A 21132-nucleotide genomic window follows, 5' to 3' on the forward strand; every position below is an offset into this window, starting at 1 on the left:
TATGTAAGCCTTAATGTTTGTATATCCCGGGTGTTTTGTACATTTCGGGTGCTAGATTTTTCTATTTAATTGTTCTTGTAGTCATTCTGCTTACAAAGTCTATTAAGTGTTATTACAATGGTACGCCCCACATATTGTGTAGTAAATAGGGCTGACCATGTTCCCATGTCTAAAGTGATACCCACACTTAATTACTCCTGTTATTAAAACAAAATAAGAACATTTACCAAAATGACACTGAATTAATTAACTGCTTTAGGCTTTCCAATCTATTTGATAGAATAGAATAACTAGTGTTCCAACTCCTGTACTGCCCAATACATACATATGCATAAGTCTAAATCACTGAGCTTTATCATTCAATAGGAAAAAACTGGGGCATCTGATCACATAAATTTATAGATTCTTCATAGATTTTTCACTTGTCTTGGACATTACATACTATTCTTAGGGGACCAGATTGGAAGAATTGGACTACAATGCACCTGTACAGTCTATATGTACACATCTCTACCTAGTGGTATGTACCAGTGCATAACTTTTCTCCTAAAGGAGCAAAGGACTTCTCCTAATGGGCTTCAATTGATGTCACAAATTTCCACTAATTCCTCCTGAGCTTCTGTTGCCAGGGAAACAGAGGCAAGAGCATGTGAGATGGGCCCTACTGCCCTTTGCCAAGCTCTGTTTGAAGTGGCAGCAGCTCCCACCTGGAGTAAGATGTTTCCTGCAGTTCCACATCCCTGCTTCCCATGACATCACATTATTCAACTTTCATCTTCACAGATGGAGCCCTGCTGGAAGGTAGTTGAAAGTTTAGGTGAAGGCACCACTGGACTCTATACAAAGGGCCTCACAAAAGTGAAAATGTAGAGGCATGGCAAGGGCAATCTGCATACGTGGGTCTCTTGTTATGTATTTTACATAAGAAGCAGATGTTTATTTACAGATAGTATATATACGTAACTGATAATTAGCCGATGCATATTTATGGACCTTCATGTACTTAGAAGAAAAAGGAATTTTTATGAGAGAGATAAAAACTAGCCTCAAGTGCCCTCTTATTTTTTAAACTGGAAATACTGCCTAACACAGGCTACCCTGTAACCAAATTAATTTGAGCTTTTCCAAGCCCTTAATCTGTTACACTCATAGCTCAATAAATAGTTATCAGATTAGTTTCTTCCATTTAGCCTGCTCATTCACGCATTTTCTTATTTAACCCCTTTCTAGATCTTCCTGTAATTATGAATAAACATACCATTATTGACCACCAAATGTTTCAATCCCTCTTCTCTCCAACTGTAGTCCCAGAAGTTGCCAATATGCTCTTGACAACTGATAAACATTTTGTTTGTGAGAGGCATTCAGTACCTTTTATAGGTAAGTCCACAGCTTGCATTTATTATTCATTTTTTTCTCAGAACCTGTCACACCTTTCTTAATGCACAAGAATGCCTTGAAAGATTTTGTTATTGCTGTTCTTGCAAGCTACATCACTGACACTTCTAATCAAGCAGTACAAGTGATATCACAAATTAAATTTAGAATAATAGCTTAGATTATGAAAAAAATCACACTGAAGTATTTTGAAAAGAAACAGAATGGATTAGAATTGTTTTCTGCAAGGAATTCTTCCTCAAAATCAGATTTTGTGTAGCCAACTGCTGTGGGTGAGTATACTAGAAGAAAATAGAAAACACTAATGCCAGGAGCATGTATTAAACCACATCCCTCCAGCTCTAGCATTGACAGCTTTGTCCTTCAGTTTTAAACTTTAGTCATTACTATTACCAAAAAAAGAGCTAAAGGTGTGGTAGAGAAGAAGTATCATCCCATACTTCAGCTTGCTATTTTCCTAGGAAACTTGTACAAAAATAATTTAGAGCACCTTTTTAATTGCAGATTTGGATGTAAAATGGCCTAGGAGCCTAGATCCATCTCCCTTATCCGTACATAGTCTAATATGCACCTTCCCTATCAGCAATACTTTGCTTCCTTAGGTAAGGACTCAAGGATGAAAATGATCATGAAGAAAACAATCTCCTCTAAACACCCTTCTTAAAAGGCTCAACAGCCTTCCACTTTAGCATCTTCTGTTAAGCTTAAGCACATTGTGGGAGCACACAAGTCAGATGACAGGAATGGGACTACTGCTTAAAGGCTGATGGCACTTAGGTTTCTTCCCCTATGGAGTTGCCAAGTTGCCATCCTTGAGAACCTTCAGACCTGCCAAATACTTCTAACTACACCTTGTCTCTAGTATCACCTTGTGTCCATAACCATAGCCAACTAAATGACCATACCCAAATTAGCCAAGCTCTGTTTTTAAAATCAGTCAAATTCTGTAGGCTCCCACTGCACCTACTGGAATGTGACTGGAGAACCTCTTAATCAAGTTACCTTGTAGCCAAAAGTTCAAGAACATCTATTTATTTTAAATTTAAATAGATCTTTTTCCTCCCAGCCCAGAAAAGCAACAGCTGAAAAAGCAAACACTTACTGTAAGTGCATCAGAGATTTAACAGTTGAACATTTTTAGACCCTCATTCATAGTAGTAGACCTTTCCTTTATTCGTTCCCATTTTAACACATCTTCTGAAACAATTCCGGGTAAGTGGAATTGCAGACAGCTCTTCTGAGGAGTGTCACTACAGTACTTTGCACAATAGCATTAATATTTCCTTTTCTCAGTTGAGTAAAAAACGTCTTTTGATGCATCCTGAAGGATCACATTTATCTCTCTTATAGCTCTGTCTTATTAGTGCCTCAGAGTCATTTACAAAGTTCTTCTCCCCCACCCCCGCTTCTTCCAGATGATGAGCTTCATGCTTAGAGCAGAAATCCCTATTGTTACTTTCAAAGGGCATGAATTTGCATTTTATACAACTGAATTACAATCTCGTTGCCATTATTACAGTCCTCAAGTTCATCTAGTACTACTTCTTGATATTTTCATCCATCTTTGCAGTGGTAGACATCTACATAAGAAATACTCATCTTCCACTCAGAGGAAGGCCCCAGTAACTGTACCATTCAGGCTGCTGCAAGTCCAATAAATCTTCAATTTCTTAACAAAAATAGAAGAATTACAACAGAGAGCCACCCTCAAGACTTTAGGATTTGAATAGCCTTGAAAAAAATCAAAACAAACAACAAACCAGCCATAGGGCAAAACAAAGTCCTATATGGAAATCATGTGACCTTGAGACTCCCATATTTAAACACATACTCCTATATTTAAACATATTTAACCGTTGTGAATAAAGCTGTACATTTACACCCTCCTTGCTCATATTCTATTTTTAAGAAAACAAGTCCTTTAAACCAGATCTATACTTTCTTGCACTTGTTGAATACTACCTTATTCCAATGAAAGCACCACAATTCTACAAAGCAAATAGTAAAAAATAGTAACTAATTATACCCATCAAGTTAATAGAAAATGACCAATAGATTTACAAAGCAAAGCAGGAACAAAATAGCCTTGGTATTGGAGAGCAGTACCAATAAGAACACTAACGGTCAGCCAATGGGTTTCCCCATATTTTATTAGCTACTTTATTGTTTGGCTGAATTGTTATAGAAAGATAGGGCTGGAAAAGACCCACTGCATAACTGTGTAGTTCTTTGCAGTTGTGGATAGCTTTGAAACAGGCAGTTCTTTCAGAGGGCACTGCAGAACACCAGGGCATGTGGGATACCCCACAATAACACAACATTAGCACGTACTGCAGCAGAACTGCCATGGTGAGCAGCTGCCCGGAGTATCGGTGTAACATGTAGGGTAGTGCCTCACCTTTGGGGCCCTCTGATAGCAGAGAGGGCCAGAGAGTGCCATGAACTTTCCCCCATGGGAACAGACAAGGTCAGAAAAAGACAACATGCTCAAAACACAGCAGTGTAGCACTAGGAAAAGATCCCTATATCCTAAGCACCAGCAGAAGAAGAAAAGGTGAGAGAAACACTCCACTAATTGAAAGAATTTCATTGAGAAGACCACTCTATTTAAAGGGTGCAGTAAATGATAGTGTGATCCAATGCTAACATTTACATAAGAATTGCTTCAGAAACTGAATTTAAGAATGAAAGATCCCAGGACGAAAATTTGAATGAAACAAAAAATGTGCCTTTATTTCTCTGCTGTGCTGAAAGCACAGGAATTCAAAAGGGAAAAAAATACTGAAACGTGATAACAAAACGATTGCGGTAGAAAATGATGGCTGGAAAACTAGCACAAAATATTATTAAGCATAGCTTAATGGTGGCAGGCATCAAGGACCTCCAGGGACCAGACAAGTCCAGCAGGCTCAGCTTTTCAATGATACAGTCACTGGAAGCAAAGAAAAGGTCTCCAATCTATCTTAACCAGAAGCAGCATATATTTAAACTGAATAAAGCACATTTCATCCAGATCTTTTGTACTTGGCATTTATACCTACTAAATTCATCAATATCAAAATCTAACTTTGTACCCTTTTTCAGGGACTCTATTCCTGCTCTGTCCCTAGCTACATCAGAGACAGGTATTTAAACCAGTAGTTGAATCATCTGATTTCAGCCTGCAGCTCTTTTAATTTGTGTATTCTGCCTCCAGGTACAGATCCAGCCTGCTTCTCTTTCCAGACATGTCTGGATAGCATTCCTTGCTACCACTTGCATCCTCCCTGAGGTGCAAAGAACAGGTTAAAATTTGTTGCCCTTCTCAGTACGCCAAGAGTCACTGAGGGAGAGCCAGAAAGTGATCAGCACTCAGAGGCACTGTCAAAACAGGTCATTTCTTCTCCTATGAGAGCCCTGCAGATGTACAGCTGTCCCACTTAAGATCTGCTTTTTAAAAGCAGAATGTCTGCATACTGCTGTTATGTACTAACAACATAAAAAGTAGGAGTAATATCAACTACATGTTTTTGAACATGAAATAAATCTAGCCATTTTCTCTTCAAAAAGGAGAGCTTAGGCCTGTAGGCCTATTTAACACCTGATTAAACACTATTTAACCTCACTGCACTGGCCAACTACTTTTTGTATACGAAGAATTGTGGCTAATAATGTCCCAGTTAAACAGTAGTCATTGTCATTCACCATCATTAGGCTAAATTGGTTTCCTGGGAGATATCCCAATAAAGCTGCAATTCTGATTAAATGATTAGCAGTTAAGATATGCAACACAGGGAAGGATTCGTGAAAGAAGAAAAACAGTCATGTCTTACCTACAGAACTATTTCCAGAGAATCATAAAATTATGCGCATCTCAGTACAGAAATTGTAACTACTTGTATTAAAATATAAATATATATATATATACACACACACACACTATCAGGCAGTAAGTAGCATGCGTGTAAATCACATTTCTTTCTAAAGCCAGTGTAGTACTTACCTCTCCAAAGGAAGGCATAAGGTACACAGTTATTAACAATTTGAAAATATACATCTAGACATTAATTCATCTCTGACTGAACTTCATTTTATACCAATCCAATGTCCAATTACTAACTGTTCTTTCCCTCTAGGCTTGGAAAACCAAGTCATGCTACTAGTCAGGCTGCCATTGGTGAAAAACTTAAGCAAATGACAGAAGCTTCCACTATTACTGAAAGTTTTCGAGTTTGGGGTGTAATATCCATTGCCTGTATGAATGGCAATGGATAAGCCTGAGATTCACACTGCAGTGTCTAACTGGAGTGCAACTCAGTACAACTATCATCTGAAACAAAATGCCAATTCATGTCCAGCATTTTAAATATAAGATGAAATGGTATTTTTAATTTGTTTTCTTCTCCATTCTGAAAGCTCTTCTTCCATATAGCACTATCTGTATCTCATTTGGATTGCTCAGTTTAGAAAGAGGGCAAGAGAAAAAATGCCAGGATGTTAGGAGAATGCCTTTGGTATAGACTGCTTAAGAGAAAACAGAAGTTTAATTCTGCTGCAGCCCAGCAGGACCTGACAGTGCTTTCCCTTACCCAATCTTTCTGTTCATGACATCTTTATTATTATTTATGTCCAGGTTATTACTTAATTACCTGCTTCACAAAGATGTCTGTGCTGAACAGTAATAGTATTGATCGATCTGCAGAGGTTTATTTCAACAGTGCTATACATTAGAAGAGTATTAATGAGCATTGCTACCTGCTCATTTGTTACATTCTGTTGGTATCTGTCTAATAATCTGCACACCTTAAACTGCCCTATCAGCATCAGAGAAACACAGCAAGATTCTCATGCAAATTCATGTACGGATTTCTGTCCTATGTTTCATCAGCAATAATTGCGTAATAGATATATGTCTGAATTTTTAAGCTCATTAGAATATTTTTAATGTGAAGTGACCTTTTGTATTGATTGTATTTCCTTCTGGTCCTAGCTTTAAACAATAGCTGAAAGGACTAATGAGTTCTTGTAGCTATTACATCAAGGTAGGTATTCCTGGTTGAACGGATCTTCTCTTCAGGCTAATAATACAATTAGAAAAAAAATATGGTAATGCACCTGAAATAATCAAAAGACTGACTTAGGGATTAGCCTTTGGGGTAATGTGGCTATGCTTTATATGGATAGCAGGAACAAGATAAAGATGTAGGAAAAGAGAGCGGGTTAAGACAAACCAGTTTACAGGTACAAGAATCACTTCAGAAATTCAGGGCAATAGCAATCTATAGAAAATTACCATAAGATCTATTCACCATCTTGCTTAAGTAATTGCATACTTCATTCTTACATCACTGGGAACTGCATGGAGATTTATTTGTATCACTATTTTTTAAAGAACACTTGCTCTCATTACACTTCTTAATTATCAAATATTGTACTTGCATTTAGCAGAAGCATTTGGAACCTGTTTGCAGCTTAATGTTTGCTTGCATCTCGAGAAAAAAGGTTCAGTTCCCCATTTTAGCCCTGATACCTATTTTATAATCACATTTCCCTTTTTCAGCACCTTTTCCTTTCCTCCTCCTCACAGAACAGATTGAACATATTCTGATTCTATATTCCATGTGAAGTTAATATAGGCAGAACATGTGACACTTCTGTGACATTTTACTACCATTTTTCCTTAGGCAAAGTTCATCCCTGTGCAAAGGGTCAACATAAGGCTTGTTCAGCTGCTACTAATAAGAAACTTGAGGATGCAGTCTTTGTGACATTGTTCTGCACAAAAAGAATTTCAGACAAAGCAAAGCATATATTAGCAGGACAATTTAAATTACCCTGGCTAACAGCCTCAAATACATTATTATTTTATCTATGACTTCATAGTTACCCTAGCTCAGCTGACACACTTTCTATCAATGCACACACCTTAAACTCATGGCAAAAACAGGGTAAAAATATATATACATATCCTGAATTAATCCACCAAAAAATAAACATTCAAGTTGCTATTTAAAAATACTCAGCACCATAAACACAGTTTCATTAGATCTCAGGACAGTAACTGACCCCCTAGAAAGATGGTATGATGTGCTTTTTAAAACACCAGCAAACATGGCGCCACTGTTGAATCATTTAAGCTATTTTCTGGTTGTTGTTCATTTCCTTGGTATCAAAGCTAACAACTGCCTCCCCCCCGTCCTCCCAACCACCACCCCTCTTGCATCCCCCCCCCAAAAAAAAAGAAGTTGTAGAATAGCCAGAATACACTTGATTTTACTCAGTACAGCAAAAAAAATGATTGGAGAAACAGCAAAGAGTTTGGTAGAAAAAAAGCGCGATTTTACAGCTTTGTTACAAAAGTAGAAATGAGACCTATCAGGAAAAGATTCTTCTGTGCAGTATTAACTTAAGTAGCAGGAGACAAATTAGTTGGCTGTGACTAAAGCTTCTAATTGCAAATCATGATTAGGATTAGTGTTTCATGTTAGCTGTTAGTAGAGAAAGAAGGAAAGTACAGAGGAAAAAACCTACATGTTGAGTAATGATATCAGCTAAGCATTCCTTCTTCAGCCCACGTTAGGTTTTTAGCAGCTTGGAATAAAGTGGAACATTTCTGAGTCCTAAACACACTCTGTGAATGCTAGTGACATCTTTCCATGTCCCCATTAAGGTCCAAATTCATCCCACATATAGCTGCAGAGTTGCACCAGGGCTAAATGTGACCAGTGTCCAATTACCGGAACCCTATAATATGTTACATTTAGAACAATATTGTCGATGTTCACTTGTACCAAAACAGTAAAAAGTCTCCGCAAGTCAAATAGATGTTATCATAATAAAAACACAGTCTTGTGTTCTGCAAGAGCAAAGTGGCAGCGTATGTTATTAGACCTTAATGCTACATAATGCTGAAGAATTCCAGGGGGAAACATGAGGTTTACATCAGTGCAACAGATTCTGCTACGGAAAAGGTTTCACCACCTACAAAAAAGTAACAGCAGATCATATTTCACACTAATAGGATTTGATTTTCATTTCCCACTGAGAGGGTCTAATACAATCCTGAGCTTATATTGCATTAAACAACACCTTACAGCATTTGTAATATAAAAACCTATCTTAAATCACTTCAGTGCATCTGAAGAATACACTGCACATTATACTCAGCAGATGTACTGTTGGTCACATTATTTATGAGTGCTTCATTTATGACATCATATCTCCCCTCAAGCTCATATTGGCAATATTAAACATGTGCCAGTTTTGTAGAAAACAAATAGAATTGTTTAAAACACCATGTTTTTCCACTCAAAATGAAACTGTTTCTTCTTTCTAGACTCCTACAAAGCAACAACCCTGAGTTTTCGCATACTACTTTCTTAAAGCTTGTGTGTTATTTAGTATAACAACTTTGGCCAGCAGAAGTTAACACCACCTTGTTTTCTATTGTGGCAGTAATCAAATGTTTTTATTAGGCTCATTCTTCCTGAAGAATCAACACGCATACTCCAAAAGGAGATGCCATGTGGAAACGCATATGAAGCAAAAGGTGTGAAGCAACAAGAGGGTAGCGGATGGAGATGCGACTGCAATAACCTATAGCCTTAGGGTTCTACTCAAATTTGGTCACACACATTACATTAAGATTCCTTCAAATACAGCTGTTGAATAATACTAACATCTAGGATTTCATGTTCAAACATTGGTAAATTGTGTTTGTAAAAATACAGAAATGCACAAAAATTTTGTAGTTTTGTCTCTAATATAAAGAACAAGGCTTTGATCTTTCACCTTGAAAATAGCACTGTGATTTTTGTTTAGTTTATACTGTTCTCTATAACAATTTTTAACACATTTTCTTGAAATATCGCTCATGCCAATGTGGATAGAGCCTGTATCTATAATATCATAGAATGGTTTGCACAGGAGGGGGCCTTTAATATCATCTTGTTCCAACCCCTGCGCTATAGGCAGGGACACCTCCCTCTGGACCACCAGAGCCCCATCCAGCCTAGCCTTGAGTGCTTCCAGGGAGGGGACATCCCCAACCTCACTTGACAACCTGTTCCAGTGTCTCACCACTTTCACAGTAGAAACATAGCAGATACACAGCTGTAAGAGTTCAAATTCAAATAGAAAGTTGTCTTAAATTTTAGAACAAGTCCCGCCACTCTTAAATTTATTGTTTGCTAAATATCACTATTTCTGTCAGCAGAAGCCTGTTTAAAAACATTAAGTCAGCCTAACCCTGGAGATCAGCAACAGAAGTATCATCATGTTCACATATCTAATTTGAGATAAATGGGGACTAGCAAGTGAAAACAGACAGTACCACACCCTTTATTTCCAGTGCTGATCAGCTCCAATGGCATAGGGCATTCTGGCATGGAAGTAGCAATTTAATAATCATGATTATTCAAAATGTTTTCCCTTGCAATTATGTTTTTTGGAACTTACACCTGACTTGGTTTGGAGGAAGAAATTTGATTTCCTATGTTCACTTCAATGTACAGCACAACAGTGAACGTGGCAACTCCTTACAGCTTTTTCACTATTCCAAGATTTTCCTCAAAACAAATGCTGATGATCTACGACATCTTGTTTTGTTTTTAATGGTATAGTGAAATAATATTAAGAAAATATCTTCCCTGTGTAATGCAACAGTTTAGTGCCTTGGCTGAACAATGGTTTAGAAGTGAAATGACAATGTGATATCTATCAGTTTAAAATAGTAGATGTCAACATACAATAACATGGGAGGGGAAGCAGCCACAGAAGTATCATCTGAAGACTTAACTAACATCTAAACAGAGCACAAGCTACTTTGCTTTTCACATTTTGCAACTTAATTGTGAATTTACAATAAGAACTAATGGTAACAAATAGGTACCTTGCTTCTCTAGGGAGCATGGATGAAGCAGCAACCTGCTCTTAGTCAATACATTTCCAGACTGTATAATTTTGCATCTTAGCTTCAAAGAAAGAAATTAATTCTCTAGTGTGATATTTTTTTCAAAAATTACAGTTCCTGGTGGAGAAAATATCCACTAAATACAAGCAAATATGACAGGAGGTAAAGAAAAACAACAACAACAACAAAAAGCCACTGTAATCACAAAAAAATTATGTTTACACTTCAGGATTTCAGTCTACATTAATCTTGTTTCATCCCTTAGCACAGTTCTTCCAAAGTGAAAATAATACAGTGGTGTATTTGGAACAGTGTTTACTACTGCTTTTATGAAAATGAAAGGACTTGGTTATCTCTTGTTTTCCTGTCGTACTCCATACAGATTTTTCCCAGTAATTTCCCCTTGAACAAATACAGCTTTGTTTTTGTTTGTTTTTCCCTAACACAAAACAAAAACAAACATCCCTTGTGCTCCACAAACATGTTTCTACATCTTAGTAGTGCCAGAGTAGCCCAGCTTTTAGCAATAGTTATGGTGACTGCCTTTAGCAATAGTTATGGTGACTGCCTTTAGCACTAGAATATTCCAAAAACGCTGCTTCAAGCTTTGGAGACTAGCTGTGATGTTCTGTCTTTGGACAAGGGATGTGAAAAGGAGTAACCTATTTACATTCATCTCTACTTTTTTCTTTTTAAATGTGTCTCAACACTAAAGTGGGAACATTAAAAAAATAAAAATAAAAAACCAAAGGAGGGCACTGTAAAGAGAACAGAAGTTTTGGCTTTTTTTATAAATGAAACTGGCACACACTGTTCTTATGGCACTCATTGTTAGAACACAAGACTTTCTAGTATATAAATACAATCAGAAACTTCCTGGTTTTCATTCTTCTTCTTCTTTTTTTTCTTCGTCTTTTTTTGCCTACCTGTACTTCTTTATTTTTCCTTCCAAAGAAAGAAAGATGACCAGAACAAGTTTTATTTTTCTCATGCAAGAAGGTGAGCTACCTTAAGGGCTGAATAGTACATCAAGAGCTGAAAGAAGATGGATTACATAGCATTTCTATATCTGAGGAACTGAATTGCTGTTTAACAAATAAATCTTTGTCTAAATATTTCTGTGGCCCCCTTTGTTGGCATCTCAGTGTGTCTGACATGCACAATAAAGCTAATGAGTTTGGCAGCCAGAAAACCATTCTTGCACAGAATCTATAAATACCCACCTGCCAAATAGCACAAAATAGGAAGGATAATAACTTCTCATAAGAGACCATAAAACAAACAAATTCCAAGTCCATGTCGATGCACTTCAACACAGGAAGGACACTACGTGTTCATGATGAGTCAGGTGTTGCTCAAACTGCAAGAAAACCTTTTGTAAGTTTCTTTTCCTTAACGTACCTGATGTTGGAACTTCAGAAGGCTGTCTATTAGTACACTGCTTTAATTGAGTTTTGAAGTCCTGCTCTCAAGATAAAAGGGAGTTTTCAGTACAGAACATCTGTCTACAGATTAATTCAGATCTCTGCAGTGAGCACTCAAAGCGTGCTTTTACTCACTGTTTAGCCACGGGTGTGAGCAACACCCAGAAAAAGAATCTAAGCTCCATATCCTGACAATATGTACCTCTTCATGTTAAAGAAATGTTTGCTTTCACGAGGTTACTGGAGAGAAAATACTCAACATGAAAATCAACAGGCAACCTCAGCTGTGGTGTGGGTAAAGGGAGGATGTCAGAGATGAGGGTCCATGCCAGCAGTGCCAGGGGATGAATCAAGAAGAATCATGGGAAAAGAGAAGTCCCCCACTGCCATGTGGCTGCTCCACACACTCCTTTGCCTGCTCTCAAACTGCTCTGCTTCCCTGCCAGGTAGCAGGTTTCCTATCTAAAATACAGATTCTGCATATTAGAGTAGAGCTGAGCTGACACCATGTTAACATCCTTAGCCTGCTCTGATGAAGTCTATATAAAGCAAGGTGATTACAGTACAGACTTTAAACCACTTAAAACAGTTTGCCTGTAAAGAAGATCTATGCCTGCTGTATTATTATTACTTAATTTATTTTTCTTCACTTTACTCAGGAGTTACTTTTATATCAGAGCAACATGGTGAATTTTACAGGATTTTTTCCCCCCCTCTTTTCCAACACCTTGTGTTACTGACACAGGCCAAAAGTTGAAGTCTCCTAGCTGTAACTTACCTCACAGATAAATCAGTATCTACACTGACATGAAAACTGGGAAACATGCTGCCAAAAGGGACTGAGGTGGCACAGAGCTTTAACTGGATGTGGGAACGCAATCAGCTAACAACTTCAGATTTCATCAGTTCATTGAAGAACACAAATTCCTTATGTATGCACACAAGCATATAAAAAAACCAAACAAACACAAGATGACAAACTTTTTCCTGGGAAATTTAAGACAAGTAGCAAATTTGATGATAAAATGAGAGTGTGCCCTTGTGGCCAAAAAGGCCAATGGCATTCTGGGGTGCATGAAAAAGAGCATGTCCAGCAGGTCGAGGGAGTTGATCCTCCCCCTCTATTCTGCCCTGGTAAGGCCTCATCTGAAGTACTGTGTCCAGTTCTGGGCTCCCCAGTACAAAAAGACAGGGATCTCTTGGAAAGAGTCCAGTGGAGGGTCAGAAAGATGGTGAAGGGCCTGGAGCATCTCCCCTATGAAGAAAGGCTAAGTGAGCTGGGTCTGTTTAGCCTTGAGAAAAGATGACTGAGAGGGGATCTGATCCAGGTCTATAAATATCTGAGGTGTGGGGGGCAAAGTGGCGAGGCCAGACTCTTTTCAGCAGTGTGTGGAGACAGGACAAGGGGAAAAGGCCAGAAACTTCAGCATAGAAAGTTCAGCATGAATGTGCACATGAACTTCTTTATGGTGAGGGTGACGGAGCACTGGAACAGGCTGCCCAGGGGGGTTGTGGAGTCTCCTTCTTGGAGATATTCAAGATCCACCTGGACGCCTACCTGTGCAAACTGGTGTAGGGAACCTGCTTTGGCAGGGGGGTTGGACTCGACCTCTGGAGGTCCCTTCCAACCCCTGCAATTCTATGTTTCTGTGAAAATAATTTTTTTTAATTAGATTAAAACCATGCAAAGTAATAGTGCATTTCTGGAGCTACCAACTGCCTCACTCAGTGCACTAGAAAAAAGCACTTGCCATGTGAAGGCTGTACAGCTGCACTGATAATTTCATGATCTGTTTCACTTCTTACACAATGAAACATTACCAGATTCCCACATGGTAATACTTGAAAGCGCTACTCAAAGACAGGCAGAGATGTATTACAGCGTTACAATAGTTCAGTGACCCCGAGTGACAAAAATAACGTAATATATGGAATTGAATGACTTTTCAGTACTTTTCAAGTGATGCTTTTACCACTAAAAGACAAATAAAAACCTCCATTTTCAGTTACTTTCAGTTTAATTAAGAGACATTTTTCAAATCAAGTGCAAGAGGGATACAAATGTTCCTATATGAACACACTACCTATGAAATAAATGTGCACATTCACTTGGGAAAAAGAAAAAAGGGATAATAGCAAGGGCAAAAGCTAATACTTCACATTCTGGGGAGAAAAAGGGAAAGGTTCAATCTTCTTCAAAAACTTCATGTTTTGTTATGTAAATATAGAGACAGAAAGCAGATTTTCGTTCAAGAAAATTGTTACATATGGTGAAAAATACTATAGTTGCAGTAATACAAACAACTTGAAGGATGAATCTAAGAATAGAATTGTATATAACAAGTATTGCAATTTCTTCCATTTTGACTGCACGGATGAGCCTGACAAGGCACTTTTGTTCAATCTTTCTTTCTTCTTTTCACTGATGGGGCACACCCAAACAACTTAAGTACTTAAGTTTAAATAATCATACTACCTTGCTGCAATCAGAAGTTGTATTTCACAGAAGTCATTGATTGAAATGCAATTAGTAAAACTGTACCCTGTAATTACCCTATTAAGTTGTGAAAGGCTTCAAGAATTGCCTTAGAACCTTGAAATCTGGAGCTATATAATATATGCATCATTTGCAAGACATTGTATTAACTGAAGAATAGCATGAAAAACCAGACCAACACAACACTTACTGAAGCAGGAGTATCAGGAGATGGGAAAAAGTAAACGAACAAACACAATGGGAGGAAAAACAGATAAAACAATTCTGTTAACAAGTATCCAGAGCCTATATAGGATTTCAGCACAAGCATTAATCAACAGTTTGTCCTGTCACTATCAGACTGTGTAAAAAGTTTACCTCCCTCCTGACTATAAGCTCTGCTCAAGTACTTTCACAGTGCCTTCTGTTCTCCAGGCTGAACAAGTCCAGCTCCCTCCAGCCTATCTTCAGAGCTCCAGTTCTCTGATCATCTTCACGACTTTCCTTAGGACCTATTCCACGTGTTTATTGTATTTCTCTGGAAGAAAAATCCAGAGTCCCTCTGACAAGAACACACCTCTGTTCTGCAAGATCCCAGGTTACCTGAAATTTAGGCAGCAGCTCTAGGTCTTACCTTCCACAAGTCAGAAATCTTGCTACATATCTCCTTATAGAACATATTGTGAAAACTTATCATGGCTAGTTAATTTTCTTAGAATATACCTACCAAGAATAATTTCACCTAGATGGTCTTAGCTTTAACATAAACATTTCTCATAGCCCCTACCTTCCTTAACAGAAAAACAGCAACTGCCTTCAAAACCAAATAACAAAACCAAATAATTTGGTCTGAACCAAATTATTTCAGCATGTCCCCAGTAGAGATATTGCCAAGAAGGATTTTTGGCAGTATATCTATGCCCTGACTAGGATTTCTGTTGGCCTAGGAAACTATTTAGGTATCTAAGGACTCTATTTTTTTTATCCTGATTGATGCAGGTACAGTGGGAAGGCTTTCAAGCACAGTACCACCAGCTGCAGCATCTAATTAACACAAAAAGTGACACAATGACATTAATTATGAGTTACACAGTCATCCATTTCTATACTTGAAATATTTAGAAACTACGTAATGTTGCTATCCCAAAAAAATTAAACTTCAATTAAAAGTATTTCAGTTTGAGTTATTACTTTATAAAGTCTGAATGCCAGCTCTATTAAAACTGAATAGCAGCAAAACGTCACCTCAGATTCCTTTTAGTCCATTCACAGGAAGATGACAGGTAAGGGCTCTGAGTGAAGAGCCTGTATATTCAGGTAACACTCCTGGCATACTGCCAAGAAGAAAGGCAAAAGACACATTGTCTAAGCTCCAATATCACTGTCACACGCTCTTTGTTGCAGTGCCAGTGATGTTTTAAAGAAAGATTTGGCTTTTTGAACACCATTAATAGGCTTCGTCAGAGTTTTAATTAGTAAGAGATCCAAGCAGTACCTGACAGCTGGCAGAATCTCCTGTCATGAGTTAAAGTCAACCTAATTAAGATTCTGGAAGGAAAACATATTCTTTCCAGCACCCTCCTCAGTCAGGCTCGGTTGGAAATGCAATATGGAACCTTTTGCCTTGACAATAGCATAACCTTGGAAATACAGCAGTTCCAAACAATAATAATAACCGAGTGATTTATTCATATGGAAATGTAGTAAATCTCCTGCTATATCTCTGAAATGTATTCTCCCCCTTCCCCTTAACAAATGTTAATACTATTTAGGATTATTTATCAAACTTGAGATTTGGCATTTTATGTCTGAGACATTCTGTGCTAAAAGACTCATGGACAGTGGCAAAAAGTTACTCCTAAAAGTGGACTCAACATTTTTCCCCCCTCCTACCCTCCTTCACAGCCATAAGCCTATCTTGCACTGCAAATTGCACAAACAACTACAAAAACAACAGTCCAACTATCCACCTACCACAAATATTTCCCCAATGTGGTTACACTGTTGAGTACCACATCTGTAAGTTTCTTAAACGCCTCCAGGATCGATGACTGAATCACCTCCCCAGGCATCCCGTACCAATGCCTTATCACTCTGTCTGAGAAGAAATTTTCCTAACATCTAACCTAAATCTCCCGTGGTACAACTTGAGGCCACTACCTCTCATCCCATAGCTAGCTAGCAGGGGGAAGAAGCCAACCCTCCACCTCACCACAACCTCCTTTCAAGTACTTGTAGAGCAATAAGGCGTCCCCTAAGCCTCCTCTTCTCCAAACTGAACAGCAACAGTTCCCTTAGCCATTCCTCGTAAAGGCTTACGATCTCTCACTAGCTTTGTTGCCCTTCTCTGGACGTGCAACAAGGGGCCTCAAAGTCTTTCTACTAGTGAGGAACCCAAAACTGAGCACAGTACTGGAGCTGTGGCCTCACCACAGCTGAGTCTGGGGAGACAATCACTACCCTCCTCCTGCTGGCTACATTATTTCTCATGCAAAGCAGGACACTGTTGGTCTCCTGGCTACACGCCAGCTCGCATTCAGCCAATCACTGACCAACACTACAAGGTCTTTTTCTTCTGCAGTCTTGCAGCCCCAAACCTGAAGCTCTGCATGGAGTTGTTGTAGACAAAGTGCAAGACCCAGAACTTAGTCTTGGATAGCGTACAATCATTTATGTCTTGACAAATGTAACAAGATCACAGTCACTCTAGCAACTACAGATTTTTGTACTCCTTTTAGACAGTTGTAAATGACTGCAGAAGCTACAAAGCAGTCAGGAATCAGGCCTGTGGTACTTAGACTGATTACAATGAACATGACAATAATCCCCCTCTTTGTAAAACAAAATCCTACAAAGCGTGTATACACAGAGGTTAAAGCCTCTTGGAGCAGCTGTTAAGATGCTGCTTAGACTACTCAATTATACTAATAAACTGGCAGCAGACTCACAGGTGATTTGACTCTGCATACAGAAGTTATGTAGTACAAAGAATAAGAAGATTCTGATTTTAATAGGGAATTTAAGGCAGACCAGCCAATACAAGCTGCAAACACTCTCAAGGAGGAAAACCTCTCTTTCTGTTTCTCCTAGTCGCACCTAAGTAATCTAAACTACAAACATAAATGGAGCAGATGACATCTCAGGCATAGCAGGAAACCCCAACAGTAAGTGCTGTGAAAAAATGTGCAGTATGTTGCCATTTCATACTGTGGTAAGACCAGAGACAGAGCTGTCTGAAAAGTACATTGCAGTATTATGAATATTGGTATTTAAAACTGATTTAGTCATATTTATCTTTTGGAGAGTGCTCTCATCTCTCCACTAGAACAGGCTAAGAATGAGCTGCAATTTATTATAAGCTGTTTTTCAGAAGTTCAGAAAGCTGCCTACAGGACCATAACCAGGAATGCTGCATTTTCTTTAAGCTACCATATTCTATAGACAGGCAGTCTCCTTGTTTTATACTTTCAGTATTACATGTTCCCTCCCTTAAGTCAGCTAATTTTACTTCTGCCTTTCTCATTTCGGATCAATTTCCAAGTAACAACCCTAAGTCCAATGCAGTTAACATCTCATTTTTGCTTTTCCATCACCATGTTTTCCTCTGCAAAAACAGAGTACACAATTTATTTCCATTATCAGGACACTTTCCTTGACTTAAGCTGTTGTGGCATTCACACTGAGAACATAGTTAAAGCATTTCTACTTTCATTCCAGCCTGGCCACAGGCAGCCGGCAGGCGGCAATATCAGTCCTCCCAGTTTCAGTCTGTTTCCTTCCCCCACCCTCTGTCCATTTTAGGTTGCTCCAGTTTTCTCTGGGCACTGAATACCATCTGCCAGCTTGAACTTACCACCACCATTGCTCACTCAACTTTCAAACACCTTATCTTTAATGGACTTTGACTGTAGCTTTAGCAAATAGTCTTACCAAAACATAAATCTTCTTTCAAAACTAGCTAAAAGATCAAAACTTAGAAGACTTTTTTAAAGACAGTGCAAGAGAAAATACATGTTGCATAGCAATAGAGATACATAGCTGCCTCTGACCAGTTTTTGAATAACTCAAAAAAAGTATCAGTCACAATCCAGTAATAAGAACAGAACAGCTTACCCCACTCTGAAGATAGCCTTCAAGATAGCTTATAATAAATGAAGATAGAAAACTCCCCAGAAGAAGTATTCTAAAAGTCTTTCTCTCTCAGCTGCCAGCTCTTAAATAAGGTTAGGGTTGCACAGGTTGCTTGCACTTGTACTCCCTGTGCTGACCATGCCTCATCACCAGGTGCTCAATCACTGGCTCAGACTGTGACCTAATGTTTCCCATACACATGGAAAAGCTTAACAGTTATTGGACAGTGTCCTGATTGGAATTTTCTATTCTTTACATTATCTCTGATCACCTCCAAGTCTCAGTGATTGAAGTGACACCCAAACAGAACTGTAGCATAAGGGATGGCAAGCAGGAATTCCAGGTAACACTGACAAGAACCATGCCAACATGCTACAGATCTCATTCTGCAGGGCTGGTGGGCTCCCCTGAGACTCAGTGATTATTGTACTGTATCAGGACCAAGGATAACCTCAGAAACATGGAAAAAAGATCAGGAAATATGTTTGAAGAAAGCCATCTTTAGCCCTTCACAAAGGAAAGAGAAGCCCCCCCCCCATTTGAGGTTAAATTAGACCCAGGTGGGGCTGGGCAGAGTCTTTAGGGCTCACTGGGCCCAGCCCTGCCCTTGCAAAGTGATTGCCTCAGGTGGGGTTGCACGTTACAAACCACAGGTGGTGATTTCAAGAGTTCATTCAAAGTACAAAATCCTACACTAAGTCCCAGCCCAAAAACTCTCAAACATGGAGCTTAGCTTTCATCTTACAACCTTGTTTTTATTTCCATTTATAATTTTAAAAAGTCAGAAATTAATACTCTTAAAGTAACCCTAATCTTAGTCCAAAATGCTTGCTGAACACCTTGCCTACAAATTGCACATTCTGAATTAACTTTCAGTATTACTAAGGCTGAAGCAGCTTTGCAGTGGACAGGAATAACTGTGGGAACAGAAGTATATATGGCACACAAATAAGTCAATATTCAGTTCAAATGTAGCCACAGAGATTTTCTATAACATCAATCAAAAACGAAAGGAATACAGTAACCAAGAACAAAATGTTAACTGGTTGTCAAGTTCTTTAGCTCCTTAACTTCAGCGCTGTCCTGACAATTTCCATTAGCCAGGACTTGGAGCTGGGAATATTTGGTTGGTGTCAACAGTTTTACAGGCATATTTACATTAACTAGATTTGTATTGTAACATTTAGGTTTGTGATGAGATATAAACTAAAGACAAGCATGAGCCTAAGGTAAACAATTTTCTAATTTAAACTGTTCCAGTGTAGAATATCCTTTCTTCTACAGGTTCTGGTATGTTTCACTACTTGATAATTTGTTATTCTGCCAAAAATTGTGGACAACAATTAGTATGTTAGAGGCCTTTCCATCCTGTTTTACTTGATCTGTTCACCTGAAGCAGCATGAAAAGTGAGTACATGGAGTTAAATTTTTCTTGATCCCTGAGGCAATCAGTGTATTCCTTGAAGTATGAAATTTGATTACACTTAATATCTCAGCTTGCATAGATCTGAGTGTCGTTTGTGCATATAAAATATTTCAGCCTTGCAAGAGATCCTGCACAGCATTTGACTTTATAACGTGCTCCATCAGCAATTCTACAGGTGGGCTCTGCTATCTGAATGCCAAAGGATCAAATTTCATCATGAAGAGAAACACATGATAATGGGACAGCCTGGTGAAGCTTCAATTGTCATTGCTAATGCAGCTCCTGTTCTAGAAGTAAAATATATTTATACTCTATCCTCAGCAGCTGTCAATGCTAGTTCTTTCAGGGACACTAATTTTAACCTCAGAAACTGACAAATGATTTTATACCTGGCAGGAAGAGCGAAACAGTCAATGAAACCTAACTGAATAAGAAATCACAAAATACCTGGGATGAAGAACATGTTTTTAATTGCTTACCTATTTCTCAGCCTAGTGTCTGTCTGTGATGGATGATGTGACAGAAGGATCCTCACTAAATTCTAAGTAAATTAAGATTAGCACAAGTGGCACTGCATTTATCTTATTCTGTAATAATTCTTTGTTTCTTTTTGCTGTCATCCTTTGGTTTTCTAGTTTATGGCATTATTCAGTGCAACGGCTAGAAGATTCATAGACTGGAAGGAAGAGGTGAAGGCCAAGCATTCCTAAGACACACAGATTAAGTGCACTAAGGAGACAAATTATGATCAAAATATGTTTTTTATAAATGACAAAATATTTCAAATTACCCAATGCAGAAATCAGTGTTTCTGCTTGTAGCACAGTTTGCTTTCACATATCAGACAAGAGAACGTGCACTAAGAAAGAAAACTTGTGGGGTTTTACCCCACAAAGTGCCTTAGCTTGCTGCTCATTAGAAAGGGGAGTAATAACAAAGTTAATCATTTAAGCAACAATGCTTAAGTTCAAATGGGTGCACAACTGCTCTATAATTTTAAAACATGATACAAGTGCTATGTGCTACTCCAAAGTATTCCAGCAAAAATGCTTGGGGTTGTCCAGCAGCATATAAGTGCCACACCACACATACAATTATTTACCAGAATTACCTGGGCAGTACTAGGTAAATATTCTGAGAGAAAACTGTACTGAGTTGATGAACAGCACATACTATCAGAAGGTTTCACTGTTCACTACCAAATTAAACTATATGCACCACATTTGAGAATACAGCATTAACACAGATGGCATTGTAATTGCAAACTCATTTATTTAGGAAGCACATTCAGCGCTGTAACATTAATTTGCTGTAGTACTACAAGAACACCTCAAGTATACGAATAATTATTTCTCAAAAAGCATGCTGTCAAGGTTGAGAGAAATTA

The sequence above is a fragment of the Excalfactoria chinensis genome, chromosome 8 (genome assembly GCF_039878825.1).
Source record: "Excalfactoria chinensis isolate bCotChi1 chromosome 8, bCotChi1.hap2, whole genome shotgun sequence".
NCBI lineage: Eukaryota > Metazoa > Chordata > Aves > Galliformes > Phasianidae > Excalfactoria > Excalfactoria chinensis.